Here is a 12,815-nt window from a genome sequence, read left to right on the forward strand (position 1 = left end):
TGCTAGTCAGGATAAAATTGAAAGCGGAGTAACTCAAATGCCTACAACCATACCATGTTGAATGCACCGGTTCTCGTCCGATCACCGAAGTTAAGCAACATTGGCCCTGTTAGTACTTGGATGGGGGACCGCCTGGGAACACCAGGTGTTGTAGGCTTTTATTCAAAGCAAGAGTAATAATTTTAGTTTTATACGCTAAAAATTATTGCTGTTTAAAGTTTGGTGATGTAATCAAGTTAAGCCTAATCGAGCGTGGTGCAAAAATTTTCAATGGGTCAATTCTTAGCCAAAACAATACAAAACCGAACGAAAAGTTTTTTTTGCAGTATCAATTTTGCGTACAATCAGCTGCTGATAGGCAAAAAATAATGGAGATAACTATTGGGGTCTTTCAGTTATAGCCTTTGAATTTCGTTGATGTCAAAGAGTTAAGCTCAATCGAGCCTGGTGAATTGCGCGAACGTCCATAACTTGCCCAAATATTTTAAAATTTCCAAAAGTTATTATTTGGTTCATAAGATCATTGTCGAATCTTGAGGGATTGAGAAAATGAGCCCATTTTGTCCGTTCAACTTACAGTTATAAGCTTTTGAAATCTCGGTGATGTCAAAAAGTTACGCCTAATCGAGCGTGGTGCAAAAAATGAAACTTTCAAAAATTTTTGGTTTTTTTCGTTGAAAGTTCATTTTTTTATCTTGTTTCATAAATTACAGCTCAGGAAAATTCCAACGAGCCCAAAACGACGTTTCTAGCTTAACTGTACGTGGAGTAATCATCAGTTGAAAATTTGGGGGGACCCGAATTTCGGCCATTTTGGACGAAAATTGGCCTAAAATCTAACTTTTAAGTATCACAATTTTTAAGCATAATTTTATCACAACCTTTAGGCTAAAAACAACTGACAGTATACTGGCTGGTATTCAATCATATGCCACTTACAGTGAATGTGCGGCTATCATGTCATAGATGGTCATCCAAGACACCCTGTACATGCTCCGTAGGTTTTGACCAGCCGATTTGGCCATAAAACACATTGGGCCAAAAAATTCCAATTAATGTCAATTTTTAAAATTTAGTTTGAAGTGCATAAATTATAACGTGAGCGTGCAAATTTTTACATAGTATAAGAGCATATTTTTACTCTCGCGCGAGAGTGATTGTTTTAAAAGTAATGTACACAGACATATGCTAGTCAGGATAAAAATGAAAGCGGAGTAACTCAAATGCCTACAACCATACCATGTTGAATGCACCGGTTCTCGTCCGATCACCGAAGTTAAGCAACATTGGGCCTAGTTAGTACTTGGATGGGGGACCGCCTGGGAACACCAGGTGTTGTAGGCTTTTATTCAAAGCAAGAGTAATAATTTTAGTTTTATACGCTAAAAATTATTGCTGTTTAAAGTTTGGTGATGTAATCAAGTTAAGCCTAATCGAGCGTGGTGCAAAAATTTTCAATGGGTCAATTCTTAGCCAAAACAATACAAAACCGAACGAAAAGTTTTTTTTGCAGTATCAATTTTGCGTACAATCAGCTGCTGATAGGCAAAAAATAATGGAGATAACTATTGGGGTCTTTCAGTTATAGCCTTTGAATTTCGTTGATGTCAAAGAGTTAAGCTCAATCGAGCCTGGTGAATTGCGCGAACGTCCATAACTTGCCCAAATATTTTAAAATTTCCAAAAGTTATTATTTGGTTCATAAGATCATTGTCGAATCTTGAGGGATTGAGAAAATGAGCCCATTTTGTCCGTTCAACTTACAGTTATAAGCTTTTGAAATCTCGGTGATGTCAAAAAGTTACGCCTAATCGAGCGTGGTGCAAAAAATGAAACTTTCAAAAATTTTTGGTTTTTTTCGTTGAAAGTTCATTTTTTTATCTTGTTTCATAAATTACAGCTCAGGAAAATTCCAACGAGCCCAAAACGACGTTTCTAGCTTAACTGTACGTGGAGTAATCATCAGTTGAAAATTTGGGGGGACCCGAATTTCGGCCATTTTGGACGAAAATTGGCCTAAAATCTAACTTTTAAGTATCACAATTTTTAAGCATAATTTTATCACAACCTTTAGGCTAAAAACAACTGACAGTATACTGGCTGGTATTCAATCATATGCCACTTACAGTGAATGTGCGGCTATCATGTCATAGATGGTCATCCAAGACACCCTGTACATGCTCCGTAGGTTTTGACCAGCCGATTTGGCCATAAAACACATTGGGCCAAAAAATTCCAATTAATGTCAATTTTTAAAATTTAGTTTGAAGTGCATAAATTATAACGTGAGCGTGCAAATTTTTACATAGTATAAGAGCATATTTTTACTCTCGCGCGAGAGTGATTGTTTTAAAAGTAATGTACACAGACATATGCTAGTCAGGATAAAAATGAAAGCGGAGTAACTCAAATGCCTACGACCATACCATGTTGAATGCACCGGTTCTCGTCCGATCACCGAAGTTAAGCAACTTTGGGCCTGGTTAGTACTTGGATGGGAGACCGCCTGGGAACACCATGTATTGTAAATTTTTATTTGAAGCAAATTAAAACTTTTACTTTTATACGCTAAAAGTTATTGCTGTTTAAAGTTTGGCGATGTCAAAAAGTTAAGCCTAATCGAGCGTGGTTCAAAAATTTTCAATGGGATGACATTTTAGCCGAAACAATACAAAACCGAACGAAAAGTTTCTTTTGCAGTATCCATTTTGCGTACAATCAGCTGCTGATAGGCCAAAAAAAATGAAGATAACTTTTGGGGTTTTTAAGTTATAGCCTTTTGAATTTCGGTGATGTCAAAAAGTTAAGGTCAATCGAGCCTGGTGAATTGCGCGAACGTCCATAACTTGCCCAAAAATTTTAAAATTTCCAAAATTTATTATTTGGTTCATAAGATCATGGTCGAATCTTGGGGGACTGAGAAAATGAACCCATTTTGTCCGTCCAACTTAAAGTTATAAGCTTTTGAAATCCCTGTGATGTCTAAAAGTTAAGCCTACTCGAGCGTGGTGCAAAAAATGAAACTTTCAAAATTTTTGTTTTTTTTTTGTTTAAATTTCACTTTTTTCATCTTGTTTCAATAGTTTGAGCTCAGGAAAATTCCAACGAGCCCAAAACTACATTTGTAGCTTAAATGTACGTGGAGTAATCATCAGTTAAAATTTTTTGGGGGAGCCGAATTTCGGCCATTTTAGACGAAAATCGGCTTAAAAGCTAACTTTAATTTAGTGCAACTTTTTTCTTGCATTTTTCAAAAAAATTGGGCTGTTCTCCGCTGTCGCAGAGTGCATTCAAAGAAAACTTATCAAATCGATTTGAATACTTACCTATTTAATAAATTTATCACAACATTAGGCTAAAAGCAACTGACAGTATCCTGGCTGGTATTCAATCATATGCCACTTACAGTGAATGTGCGGCTATCATGCCATAGATGGTCATCCAAGACACCCTGTACATGCTCCGTAGGTTTTGACCAGCCGATTTGGCCATAAAACACATTGGGCCAAAAAATTCCAATTAATGTCAATTTTTAAATTTTAGTTTGAAGTGCATAAATTATAACGTGAGCGTGCAAAGTTTTTCATGGTATAAGAGCATAATTTTACTCTCGCGCGAGGGCGAGTGTTTTAAAAGTAATGTTCATAGACATATGCTAGTCAGGTTAAAAATGAAATCGGACTAACTCAAATGCCTACGACCATACCATGTTGAATGCACCGGTTCTCGTCCGATCACCGAGGTTAAGCAATTTTGGGCCTGGTTAGTACTTTGATGGGAGACCGCCTGGGAACACCACGTGTTGTAGGCTTTTATTTAAGGCAAAATAATTACTTTTACTTTTATACGCTAAGAGTTATTGCTGTTTTAAGTTCGCGGATGTCAAAAAGTTAAGCCTAATCGAGCGTGGTGCAAAAAACAAATTTTTCAAAATTTTTGTTTTTTTTGTTTAAGTTTCACTTTTTTCATCTCGTTTCATAAAATTGAGCTCAGGAAAATTCCAACGAGCACAAAACAACGTTCGTAGTTTAAGTGTAAGTGGACTAAAAATCAGTTAAAATTTTGGGTGGGGGTGCGGTTTTTGGCCATTTTGGACGAAAATTGGCCTAAAAGCTAATTTTAAATTCAGTTGAATTTTTTTCTTGCCTTTTTCAAGAGAATTGGGCTGCTTTCCGCTGTCGCAGAGTGAATTCAAAGAAAACTTATCAAATAGTCTTGAATACTTACCTATTTATCACAGCATTAGGCTGAAAGCAACTGATAGTATCCTGGCTGGTATGCGCTTATCATGTGCGGCTATCAGGCCATAATACGAGCGTGGGCTGTCTTCCGCTGTCGCAGAGTGCATTCAAAGGAAACTTATCAAATAGATTTGAATACTTGCCTATTTAATAAGTTTATCATAAAAAATAGGCTAAAAGCAACAGACCGTATCCTGGCTGGTATGCGCTTATCCTGTGCGGCTATCATGCCATAATACGAGCGTGGGCTGTCTTCCGCTGTCGCAGAGCGCATTCAAAGAAACATTATCAAATAGATTTGAATACTTACCTATTTAATAAGTTTATCACAACAATTAGGCTTAAAGCAACAGACAGTATCCTGGCTGGTATGCGGCTATCGTGTGCGGCTATCATGCCATAATACGAGCGTGGGCTGTCTTCCGCTGCCGCAGAGTGGATTCAAAGAAATTTTATCATATAGATTTGAATACTTATCTATTTAATAAGTTTATCATAAAAAATAGGCTAAAAGCAACAGACCGTATCCTGGCTGGTATGCGCTTATCCTGTGCGGCTATCATGCCATAATACGAGCGTGGGCTGTCTTCCGCTGTCGCAGAGCTCATTCAAAGAAACATTATCAAATAGATTTGAATACTTACCTATTTAATAAGTTTATCACAACAATTAGGCTAAAAGCAACAGACAGTAACCTGGCTGGTATGCGGCTATCATGTGCGGCTATCATGCCATAATACGAGCGTGGGCTGTCTTCCGCTGTCGCAGAGTGCATTCAAAGAAAGCTTATCAAAAAGATTTGAATACTTACCTATTTAATAAGTTTATCACAACAATTAGGCTAAAAGCAACAGTCAGTATCCTGGCTGGTATGCGCTTATCATGTGCGGCTATCATGCCATATTACGAGCGTGGGCTGTCTTCCGCTGTCGCAGAGCGCATTCAAAGAAAACTTATCAAATAGATTTGAATACTTACCTATTTAAAAGGTTTATCACAACAATTAGGCTAAAAGCAACTGACATTATCCTGGCTGGTATGCGGTTATCATGTGTGGCTATCATGCCATAATACGAGCGTGGGCTGTCTTCCGCTGTCGCAGAGTGGATTCAAAGAAAACTTATCAAATATATTTGAATACTTACTTATTTAATAAGTTTATCACAACAATTAGGCTAAAAGCAACAGACAGTATCCTGGCTGGTATGCGGCTATCATGTGCGTCTATCATGCCATAGATGGCCATCCAAGACACCCTGTACACGCTCCGTAGGTTTTGACCAGCCGATTTGGCCATAAAACACATTGGGCCAAAAAAATCCAATCAACGTCAATTTTCAAAATTTTGTTGGAAATGCATAGATTATAACGTGAGCTTGCAAATTTTTACATGGTATAATAGAGGGCGAGTATTTTGAAAGTAATGTACATACACATATAATTGAAATCGGAGTAACTCAAATGCCTACGACCATACCATGTTGAAAGACCGCTTGGGAACACCAGATGTTGTAGGCTTTTATTTAAGGCAAAAGTAATACTTTTATTTTTATACGCTAAGAGTTAATACTGTTTAAAGTTCGGTAATGTCAAAAAGTTAAGCCTAATCGAGAGTGGTGGAAAAATTTTCAATGGGTCAAATTTTGGCCAAAACAATACAAAACCGAAAAATTTTCTTTGCAGTATCAATTTTGTGTACAATCAGCTGCTGATAGGCCAAAAATAATGGAGATAACTTTTGGGGTCTTTGAGTTATAGCAGTTTGATCTTCGGTGATTCAAAAAGATAAGACCAATCGAGCCTGGTGAATTGCGCGAACGGCCATAACTTGCCCAAATTTTTTAAAATTTCCATTTTTTTTATTTGTTTCATAAGATCTTAGTCGAATCTTGAGAGACTGAGAAAAAGAACCGATTTCGTCGGTCCAACTCAAAGTTATAAGCTTTTGAAATTTCGGGATGCCAAAAAATTAAACCTAATCGAGCATGGTGCAAAAAATGAAATTTTCAAAATTTTTAGTTTTTTTTGCTTAAATTTCACTTCTTTCATCTTGTTTCAATAATTTGAGCTCAGGAAAATTCCAACCAGCCCAAAACGACGTTTGTAGCTTAAGTGTACGAGGAGTAATCATTAAAAGTTTGGGGGGGAACCGAATTTTGGCCATTTTGGACGAAAATTAGCCTAAAAGCTAACTTTTAAGTAAGTGCAATTCTTTTTCTTGCAATTTTCAATAAGCTGTTGCAGAGTGCATTCAAGGAAACCTTATCAAATAGATTTGAATTGTTACCTATTTAATCAGTTTATCACAACATTAGGCTAAAGCAACTGACAGTATACTGGCTGGTATTCAATCAGATGCCACTTACAGTGAATGTGCGGCTATTATGCCATAGATGGTCATCCAAGACACCCTGTGCACGCTCCGTAGCTTTTGACCAGCCGATTTGGCCAAAGAACACATTGGGCCGAAAAAATTCCAAACAATGTAAAAATTTAAAATTGTGTTCGAAATGCATAAATTATAACTTGATCGTGCAAAATATTACTTGGTATCAGAGCATATTTTTACTCTCGCGCGTGGGCGAGTGTCTTAAAAGTAATGTAAATAGACACATGCTAGTCAGGATATAAATGAAAGCGGAGTAACTCATATGCCTACGACCATACCATACCATGTTGAATGCACCGGTTCTCGTCCGATCACCGATGTTAAGCAACATTGGGCCTGGTTAGTACTTGGGTGGGAGACCGCCTGGGAACACCAGGTGTTGTAGGCTTTTTTTAAAGACAAAAGTAATACTTTTACTTTTATACAATAAATTTTTTTGCTGTTTATAATTCGGTGATATCAAAAAGTTAAGCCTAAATCGAGCGTGGTGCAAAAATTTTCAATGGGTCATTTTTTGGCAAAAAACAAAACAAAAACGAAAAATTTCTTTCGCAGTATCAATTTTGTGTAAAATCAGCAGCTGATAGGCCAAAATAATGGCGTTAACTTCTGGGGTTTTTGAGTTATTATTTTTTGAATTCCGGTGATGTCAAAAAGTTAAGCCCAATCGAGCCTGGTGAATTGCGCGAACGGCCATAACTTGCTTAAAACTTTTAAAACCTCCAAATTTTTTTTTGGTTCATAAGGTCATGGTCAAATTTGGGGGACTCAGAAAAAGAAACAATTTCGTCGATACAACTCAAAGTTATAAGCTTTTGAAGTCTCGGTGATGCCAAAAAAATAAGCCTAATCGAGCGTGGTGCAAAAAATGAAATTTTCAAAATTTTTTGTTTTTTACTGTTTAAATTTCACTTTTTTCATCTCGTTTCATATTTTCGAGCTCAGGACAATTCCAAGCAGCACAAAACGACGTTTGTAGCTTAAGTTTACGTGGAGTAATCATCAGTTTAAAACTTGGGGCGACCCGAATTTCGGCCATTTTGGACGAAAATTGGCCTAAAACCTAACTTTTAAGTTAGTTTAGTTTTTTTTCTTGCAGTTTTCAGGAGAATTGGGCTGCCCTCCGCTGTCGCAGATTGCATTCAAAGAAACCTTATCACATAGATTTGAATACTTCCCTATTTAATAAGTTTTATACAACATTAGGCTAAAAGCAACTGACAGTATCCTTTTACTTATAATTTTTACTTTTATACGCAAAGAGTTATCGCTGTTTAAAGGTCGGTGATGTCAAAAAGTTAACTAGGCCTAATCGAGCGTGGAGCAAAAAGTTTCAATGGGTCAAATTTTAGTCAAAACAATACAAAACCGATAAACTTAATTTGCAGTATCAATTTTGTGTACAATCATCTGCTGAAAGGCCAAAAATAATGGAGATAACGTTTGTGGTCTTTGAGTTATAGCAGTTTGATCTTCGGTGATTCAAAAAGATAAGCCCTATCGAGCCTGGTGAATTGAGCGAACGGCCATAACTAATATAAAAATTTAAAATTTCCAAATTTTTCCATTTGGATCATAAGATCGTAGTCAAATCTTGTATATGGAGTAATCATCAGTTGAAAATTTGGGGAGACCCAAATTTCGGCCATTTTGGACGAAAATCGGCTGTCGCAGAGTGCATTCAAAGAAAAATTAACAATTATATTTGAATACTTACCTATTAAATAAGTTTATCACAACAATTAGGCTAAAAGCGACTGACAGTATCCTGGCTGGTATTCGATCATATGCCACTTTCAGTGAATGTGCGGCTATCATGCCATAGATGGTCAATCAAGACCCCCTGTACACGCTGCGTGGGTTATGACAAGCCGATTTGGCCATAAAACACATTGGGCCAAAAAATTCCATAAAAGGTCAATTTTAAAAATTTTGTTTGAAATGCATAAATTATAACGTGAGCGTGCAAAATTTTTCATGGTATAAGAGCATAATTTTACTCTCGCGCGAGGGCGACTGTTTTAAAAGTAATGTTCATAGACATATGCTATTCAGGATATAAATGAAAGCAAAGTAACTCAAATGCCTACGACCATACCATGTTGAAAGCACCGGTTCTCGTCCGTTCACCAATGTTAGGCAACATTGGGCCTGGTTACTACTTAGGTGGGAGAACGCCTGGGAACACCAGGTGTTGTAGGTTTTTATCTAAAGCAAAAGTAATACTTTTACTTTTATACGCTAAGAGTTATTGCTGTTTAAAATTCGGTGATGTCAAAAAGTTAAGCCTAATCTACTGTGGTGCAAAAAAAGAAATTTTCAAAATTTTTAGTTTTTTTGTTCAAATTTCATTTTTTTATCTTGCTTCATAAATTCGAGCTCAGCCAAATTCCGACGAGCCCAAAACGACATTTGTAGCTTAAGTGTACGTGGAGTAATCATCAGTTGAAATTTTGGGGTACGCGAATTTCGGCCAGTTTGGACGAAAATTGGCCTAAAAGCTAACTTTCAAATTAGTGCAATTTTTTTTCTTGAATTTTTCAAGAAAATTGGACTGTGTTTTGCTGTCGCAGAGTGCATTAAAAGAAAACTTATCAAATAGATTTGAATACTTACCTATTTAATAGGTTTATCACAACAATTAGGCTATGAGCAACTGACAGTATCCTGGCTGGTATTTGATCAGACGCCAATTACAGTGAATGTGCGGCTATCATGCCATAGAGGGTCATTCAAGACACTCTGTACACGCTGCGTAGGTTTTGACCGGCCGATTTGGCCATAAAACACATTGGGCCAAAAAAATTCAAAACAAAGTCAATTTTCAAAATTTTGTTTGCAATGCATAAATTATAACGTGAGCGTGCAATATTTTACATGGTATAAGAGCACATTTTTACTCTCGCTCGAGTGCAAGTGTTTTAAAATTAATGTACATAGACATATGCTAGTCAGGATATAAATGAAAGCGGAGTAACTCAAATGCCTACGACCATACTCACCGATGTTAAGCAACATTGGGCCCGGTTAGTACTTGGATGGGAGACCGCCTGGGAATACCAAGTGTTGTAGGTTTTTATTTAAAGCAAAAGTAGAACTTTTACTTTCATACGCTAAGAGTTATTGCTGTTTAAAATTCGGTGATGTCAAAAAGTTAAGCCTAATCGAAATGGTGCAAAAATTTTCAATGGGTCAAATTTTGGTCGAAACAATACAAAACCGATAAATTTATATACCGTATCATTTTTGTGTAAAATTAGCTGCTGATAGGCCAAAAATAATGGAGATAACTTTTGAGGTCTTCGAGTTATAGCATTTTGAATTTCGGTGCTGCCAAAAAGTTAAGCCCAATCGAGCCTTGTGAATTGCGCGAACGGCCATAACATGCCCAAAAAATTTAAAATTCAAAATATTAATATTTGGATCTTGAGATCGTGGTCAAATCTTGGCGGAATGAGAAAATGAAACGATTTTGTCGGTCCAACACAAAGTTATAAGCTTTTGAAATCTCGGTGATGCCAAAAAATTGAGCTTAATCGAGTGTCGTGCAAAAAATAAAATTTTCAAAAAATTTTTTTTGAATAAATTTCTATTTTTTTACCTCGTTTCAAAAATTTGAGCTCAAGAAAATTCCAACGAGCCCAAAACGACATTTGTAGCTTAAGTGTCCATAGAGTAATCATCAGTCGAAATTCTGGACGACGCGAATTTCGGCCAGCTTGGACGAAAATCGGCCCAAAAGCTATCTTTTAAGTTAGTGAAATCTTTCAAGAAAATTGGACTGCTTTTCAGTGTCGCAGAGTGCATTCAAAGAAAACTTATGAAATAGATTTGAATACTTACCTATTTAATAAGTTTATCACAACAATTAGGCTATAAGCAACTGACAGTATACTGGCTGGTATTTGATCATACGCCACTTACAGTGAATGTGCGGCTATCATGCCATAGATGGTCATTCAAGACACTCTGTACGCGCTGCGTAGGTTTTGACCGGCCGGTTCGGCCATAAAACACATTGGGCCAAAAAAATTCCAAACAATGTCAATTTTCAAAATTTTGTTTGCAATGCATAAATTATAATGTGAGCGTGCAATATTTTACATGGTATAAGAGCACATTTTTACTCTCGCGCGAGTGCGAGTGTTTTAAAATTGATGTTTATAGTCATATGCTAGTCAGGATATAAATGAAAGCAGAGTAACTCAAATGCCTACGACCATACCATGTTGAAAGCACCGGTTCTCGTCCGATCACCAATGTTAAGCAACATTGGGCCTGGTTAGTACTTAGGTGGGAGACCGCCTGGGAACACCAGGTGTTGTAGGTTTTTATCTAAAGCAAAAGTAGAACTTTTACTTTTATACGCTAAGATTTATTGCTGTTTAAAATTCGGTGATGTCAAAAAGTTAAGCCTAATCGACCTGGTGCAAAAATTTTCAATGGGTCAAATTTCTGTCGAAACAATACAAAACCAATAAATTTATATACCGTATCATTTTTGTGTACAAGAAGCTGCTGATAGGCCAAAAACAATGGAGATAACTTTTGGGGTCTTTGAGTTATAGCATTTTGAATTTCGGTGATGCCAAAAAGTTAAGCCCAATCGAGCCTTGTGAATTGCGCGAACGGCCATAACATGCCCAAAAAATTTAAAATTCCAAAATATTAATATTTGTATCTTAAGATCGTGGTCAAATCTTGGCGGGATGAGAAAATTAAACGATTTTGTCGGTCCAACACAAAGTTATAAGCTTTTGAAATCTCGGTGATGCCAAAAAATTGAGCTTAATCGAGTGTCGTGCAAAAAATAAAATTTTCAAAAAAATTTTTTTTGGATAAATTTCTATTTTTCTACCTGGTTTCAAAAATTTGAGCTCAAGAAAATTCCAGGGAGCCCAAAACGACATTTGTAGCTTAAGTGTCCATAGAGTAATCATCAGTCGAAATTTTGTGGGACGCGAATTTCGGCCAGTTTGGACGAAAATCGGCCTAAAAGCTATCTTTTAAGTTAGTGAAATCTTTTTTCTTAAATTTTTCAAGAAAAATGGACTGCCTTTCAGTGTCGCAGAGTGCATTCAAAGAAAACTTATCAAATAGATTTGAATACTTACCTATTTAATAAGTTTATCACAACAATTAGGCTATAAGCAACTGAAAGTATCCTGGCTGGTATTTGATCATACGCCACTTACAGTGAATGTGCGGCTATCATGCCATAGATGGTCATTCAAGACACTCTGTATGTGCTGCGTAGGTTTTGACCGGCCGATTGGGCCATAAAACACATTGGGCCAAAAAAATTCCAAACAATGTCAATTTTCAAAATTTTGTTTGCAATGCATAAATTATAATGTGAGCGTGCAATATTTTACATGGTATAAGAGCACATTTTTACTCTCGCGCGAGTGCGGGTGTTTTAAAATTAATGTACATAGTCATATGCTAGTCAGGATATAAAAGAAAGCAGAGTAACTCAAATGCCTACGACCATACCATGTTGAAAGCACCGGTTCTCGTCCGATCACCAATGTTAAGCAACATTGGGCCTGGTTAGTACTTGGATGGGAGACCGCCTGGGATCACCAGGTGTTGTAGGTTTTTATTTAAAGCAAAAGTATTTCTTTTACTTTTACACCCTAAGAGTTATTGCTGTTTAAAGTTCGGTGATGTCAAAAAGTTAAGCCTAATCGAGCGTGGTGCAAAAAATTTCAATGGGTCAAAATTTGGTCGAAACAAGACAAAACCGATAAATTTATATACCGTATCATTTTTGTGTACAATAAACTGCTGATAGGCCAAAAATAATGGAGATAACTTTGGGGTCTTTGAGTTATAGCATTTTGAATTTCGGTGATGCCAAAAAGTTAAGCCCAATCGAGCCTTGTGAATTGCGCGAACGGCCATAACATGCCCAAAAAATTTAAAATTCCAAAATATTAATATTTTGGATCATAAGATCGTAGTCAAATCTTGGCGGAATGAGAAAATGAAACGATTTTGTCGGTCCAACACAAAGTTATAAGCTTTTGAAATCTCGGTGATGCCAAAAAATTGAGCTTAATCGAGTGTCGTGCAAAAAATAAAATTTTCAAAAAATTTTTTTTTGGATAAATTTCTATTTTTTTACCTCGTTTCAAAAATTTGAGCTCAAGAAAATTCCAACGAGCCCAAAACGACATTTG

At 36.6% G+C, this 12,815-nt stretch overlaps 1 protein-coding gene, 7 non-coding genes and 1 pseudogene across 8 annotated transcripts in view; 8 read left to right on the plus strand and 1 right to left on the minus strand.

Annotated features, from left to right (window-relative positions):
* LOC134855519 (eukaryotic translation initiation factor 4E-like) overlaps positions 1-4,414 on the minus strand; it is a 461,161-nt gene extending 456,747 nt beyond the window's left edge. The window contains exon 1 of the mRNA XM_063872060.1: positions 4,385-4,414. The gene's annotated coding sequence lies outside the window, so the exon portion shown is untranslated. The remainder of the gene's footprint in view (positions 1-4,384) is intronic.
* LOC134855731 (5S ribosomal RNA) lies at positions 40-157 on the plus strand. Its single transcript, XR_010164588.1, has one exon. It is a non-coding gene; the product is annotated as a 5S ribosomal RNA (ribosomal RNA).
* On the plus strand, positions 1,226-1,344 carry LOC134855700 (5S ribosomal RNA). Its single transcript, XR_010164559.1, has one exon. It is a non-coding gene; the product is annotated as a 5S ribosomal RNA (ribosomal RNA).
* On the plus strand, positions 2,413-2,531 carry LOC134855767 (5S ribosomal RNA). The gene has a single exon (XR_010164622.1). It is a non-coding gene; the product is annotated as a 5S ribosomal RNA (ribosomal RNA).
* On the plus strand, positions 3,693-3,811 carry LOC134855742 (5S ribosomal RNA). Its single transcript, XR_010164598.1, has one exon. It is a non-coding gene; the product is annotated as a 5S ribosomal RNA (ribosomal RNA).
* Positions 4,415-6,894: 2,480 nt separating the features above from the next.
* Positions 6,895-7,018, plus strand: LOC134855737 (5S ribosomal RNA). The gene has a single exon (XR_010164594.1). It is a non-coding gene; the product is annotated as a 5S ribosomal RNA (ribosomal RNA).
* A 1,696-nt stretch (positions 7,019-8,714) lies between these two features.
* On the plus strand, positions 8,715-8,833 carry LOC134855777 (5S ribosomal RNA; annotated as a pseudogene).
* A 2,008-nt stretch (positions 8,834-10,841) lies between these two features.
* On the plus strand, positions 10,842-10,960 carry LOC134855721 (5S ribosomal RNA). Its single transcript, XR_010164579.1, has one exon. It is a non-coding gene; the product is annotated as a 5S ribosomal RNA (ribosomal RNA).
* A 1,152-nt stretch (positions 10,961-12,112) lies between these two features.
* LOC134855734 (5S ribosomal RNA) lies at positions 12,113-12,231 on the plus strand. The gene has a single exon (XR_010164591.1). It is a non-coding gene; the product is annotated as a 5S ribosomal RNA (ribosomal RNA).
* Positions 12,232-12,815: the final 584 nt, after the last annotated feature.

Source organism: Symsagittifera roscoffensis, chromosome 10, assembly GCF_963678635.1.
Source record: "Symsagittifera roscoffensis chromosome 10, txSymRosc1.1, whole genome shotgun sequence".
NCBI lineage: Eukaryota > Metazoa > Xenacoelomorpha > Acoela > Convolutidae > Symsagittifera > Symsagittifera roscoffensis.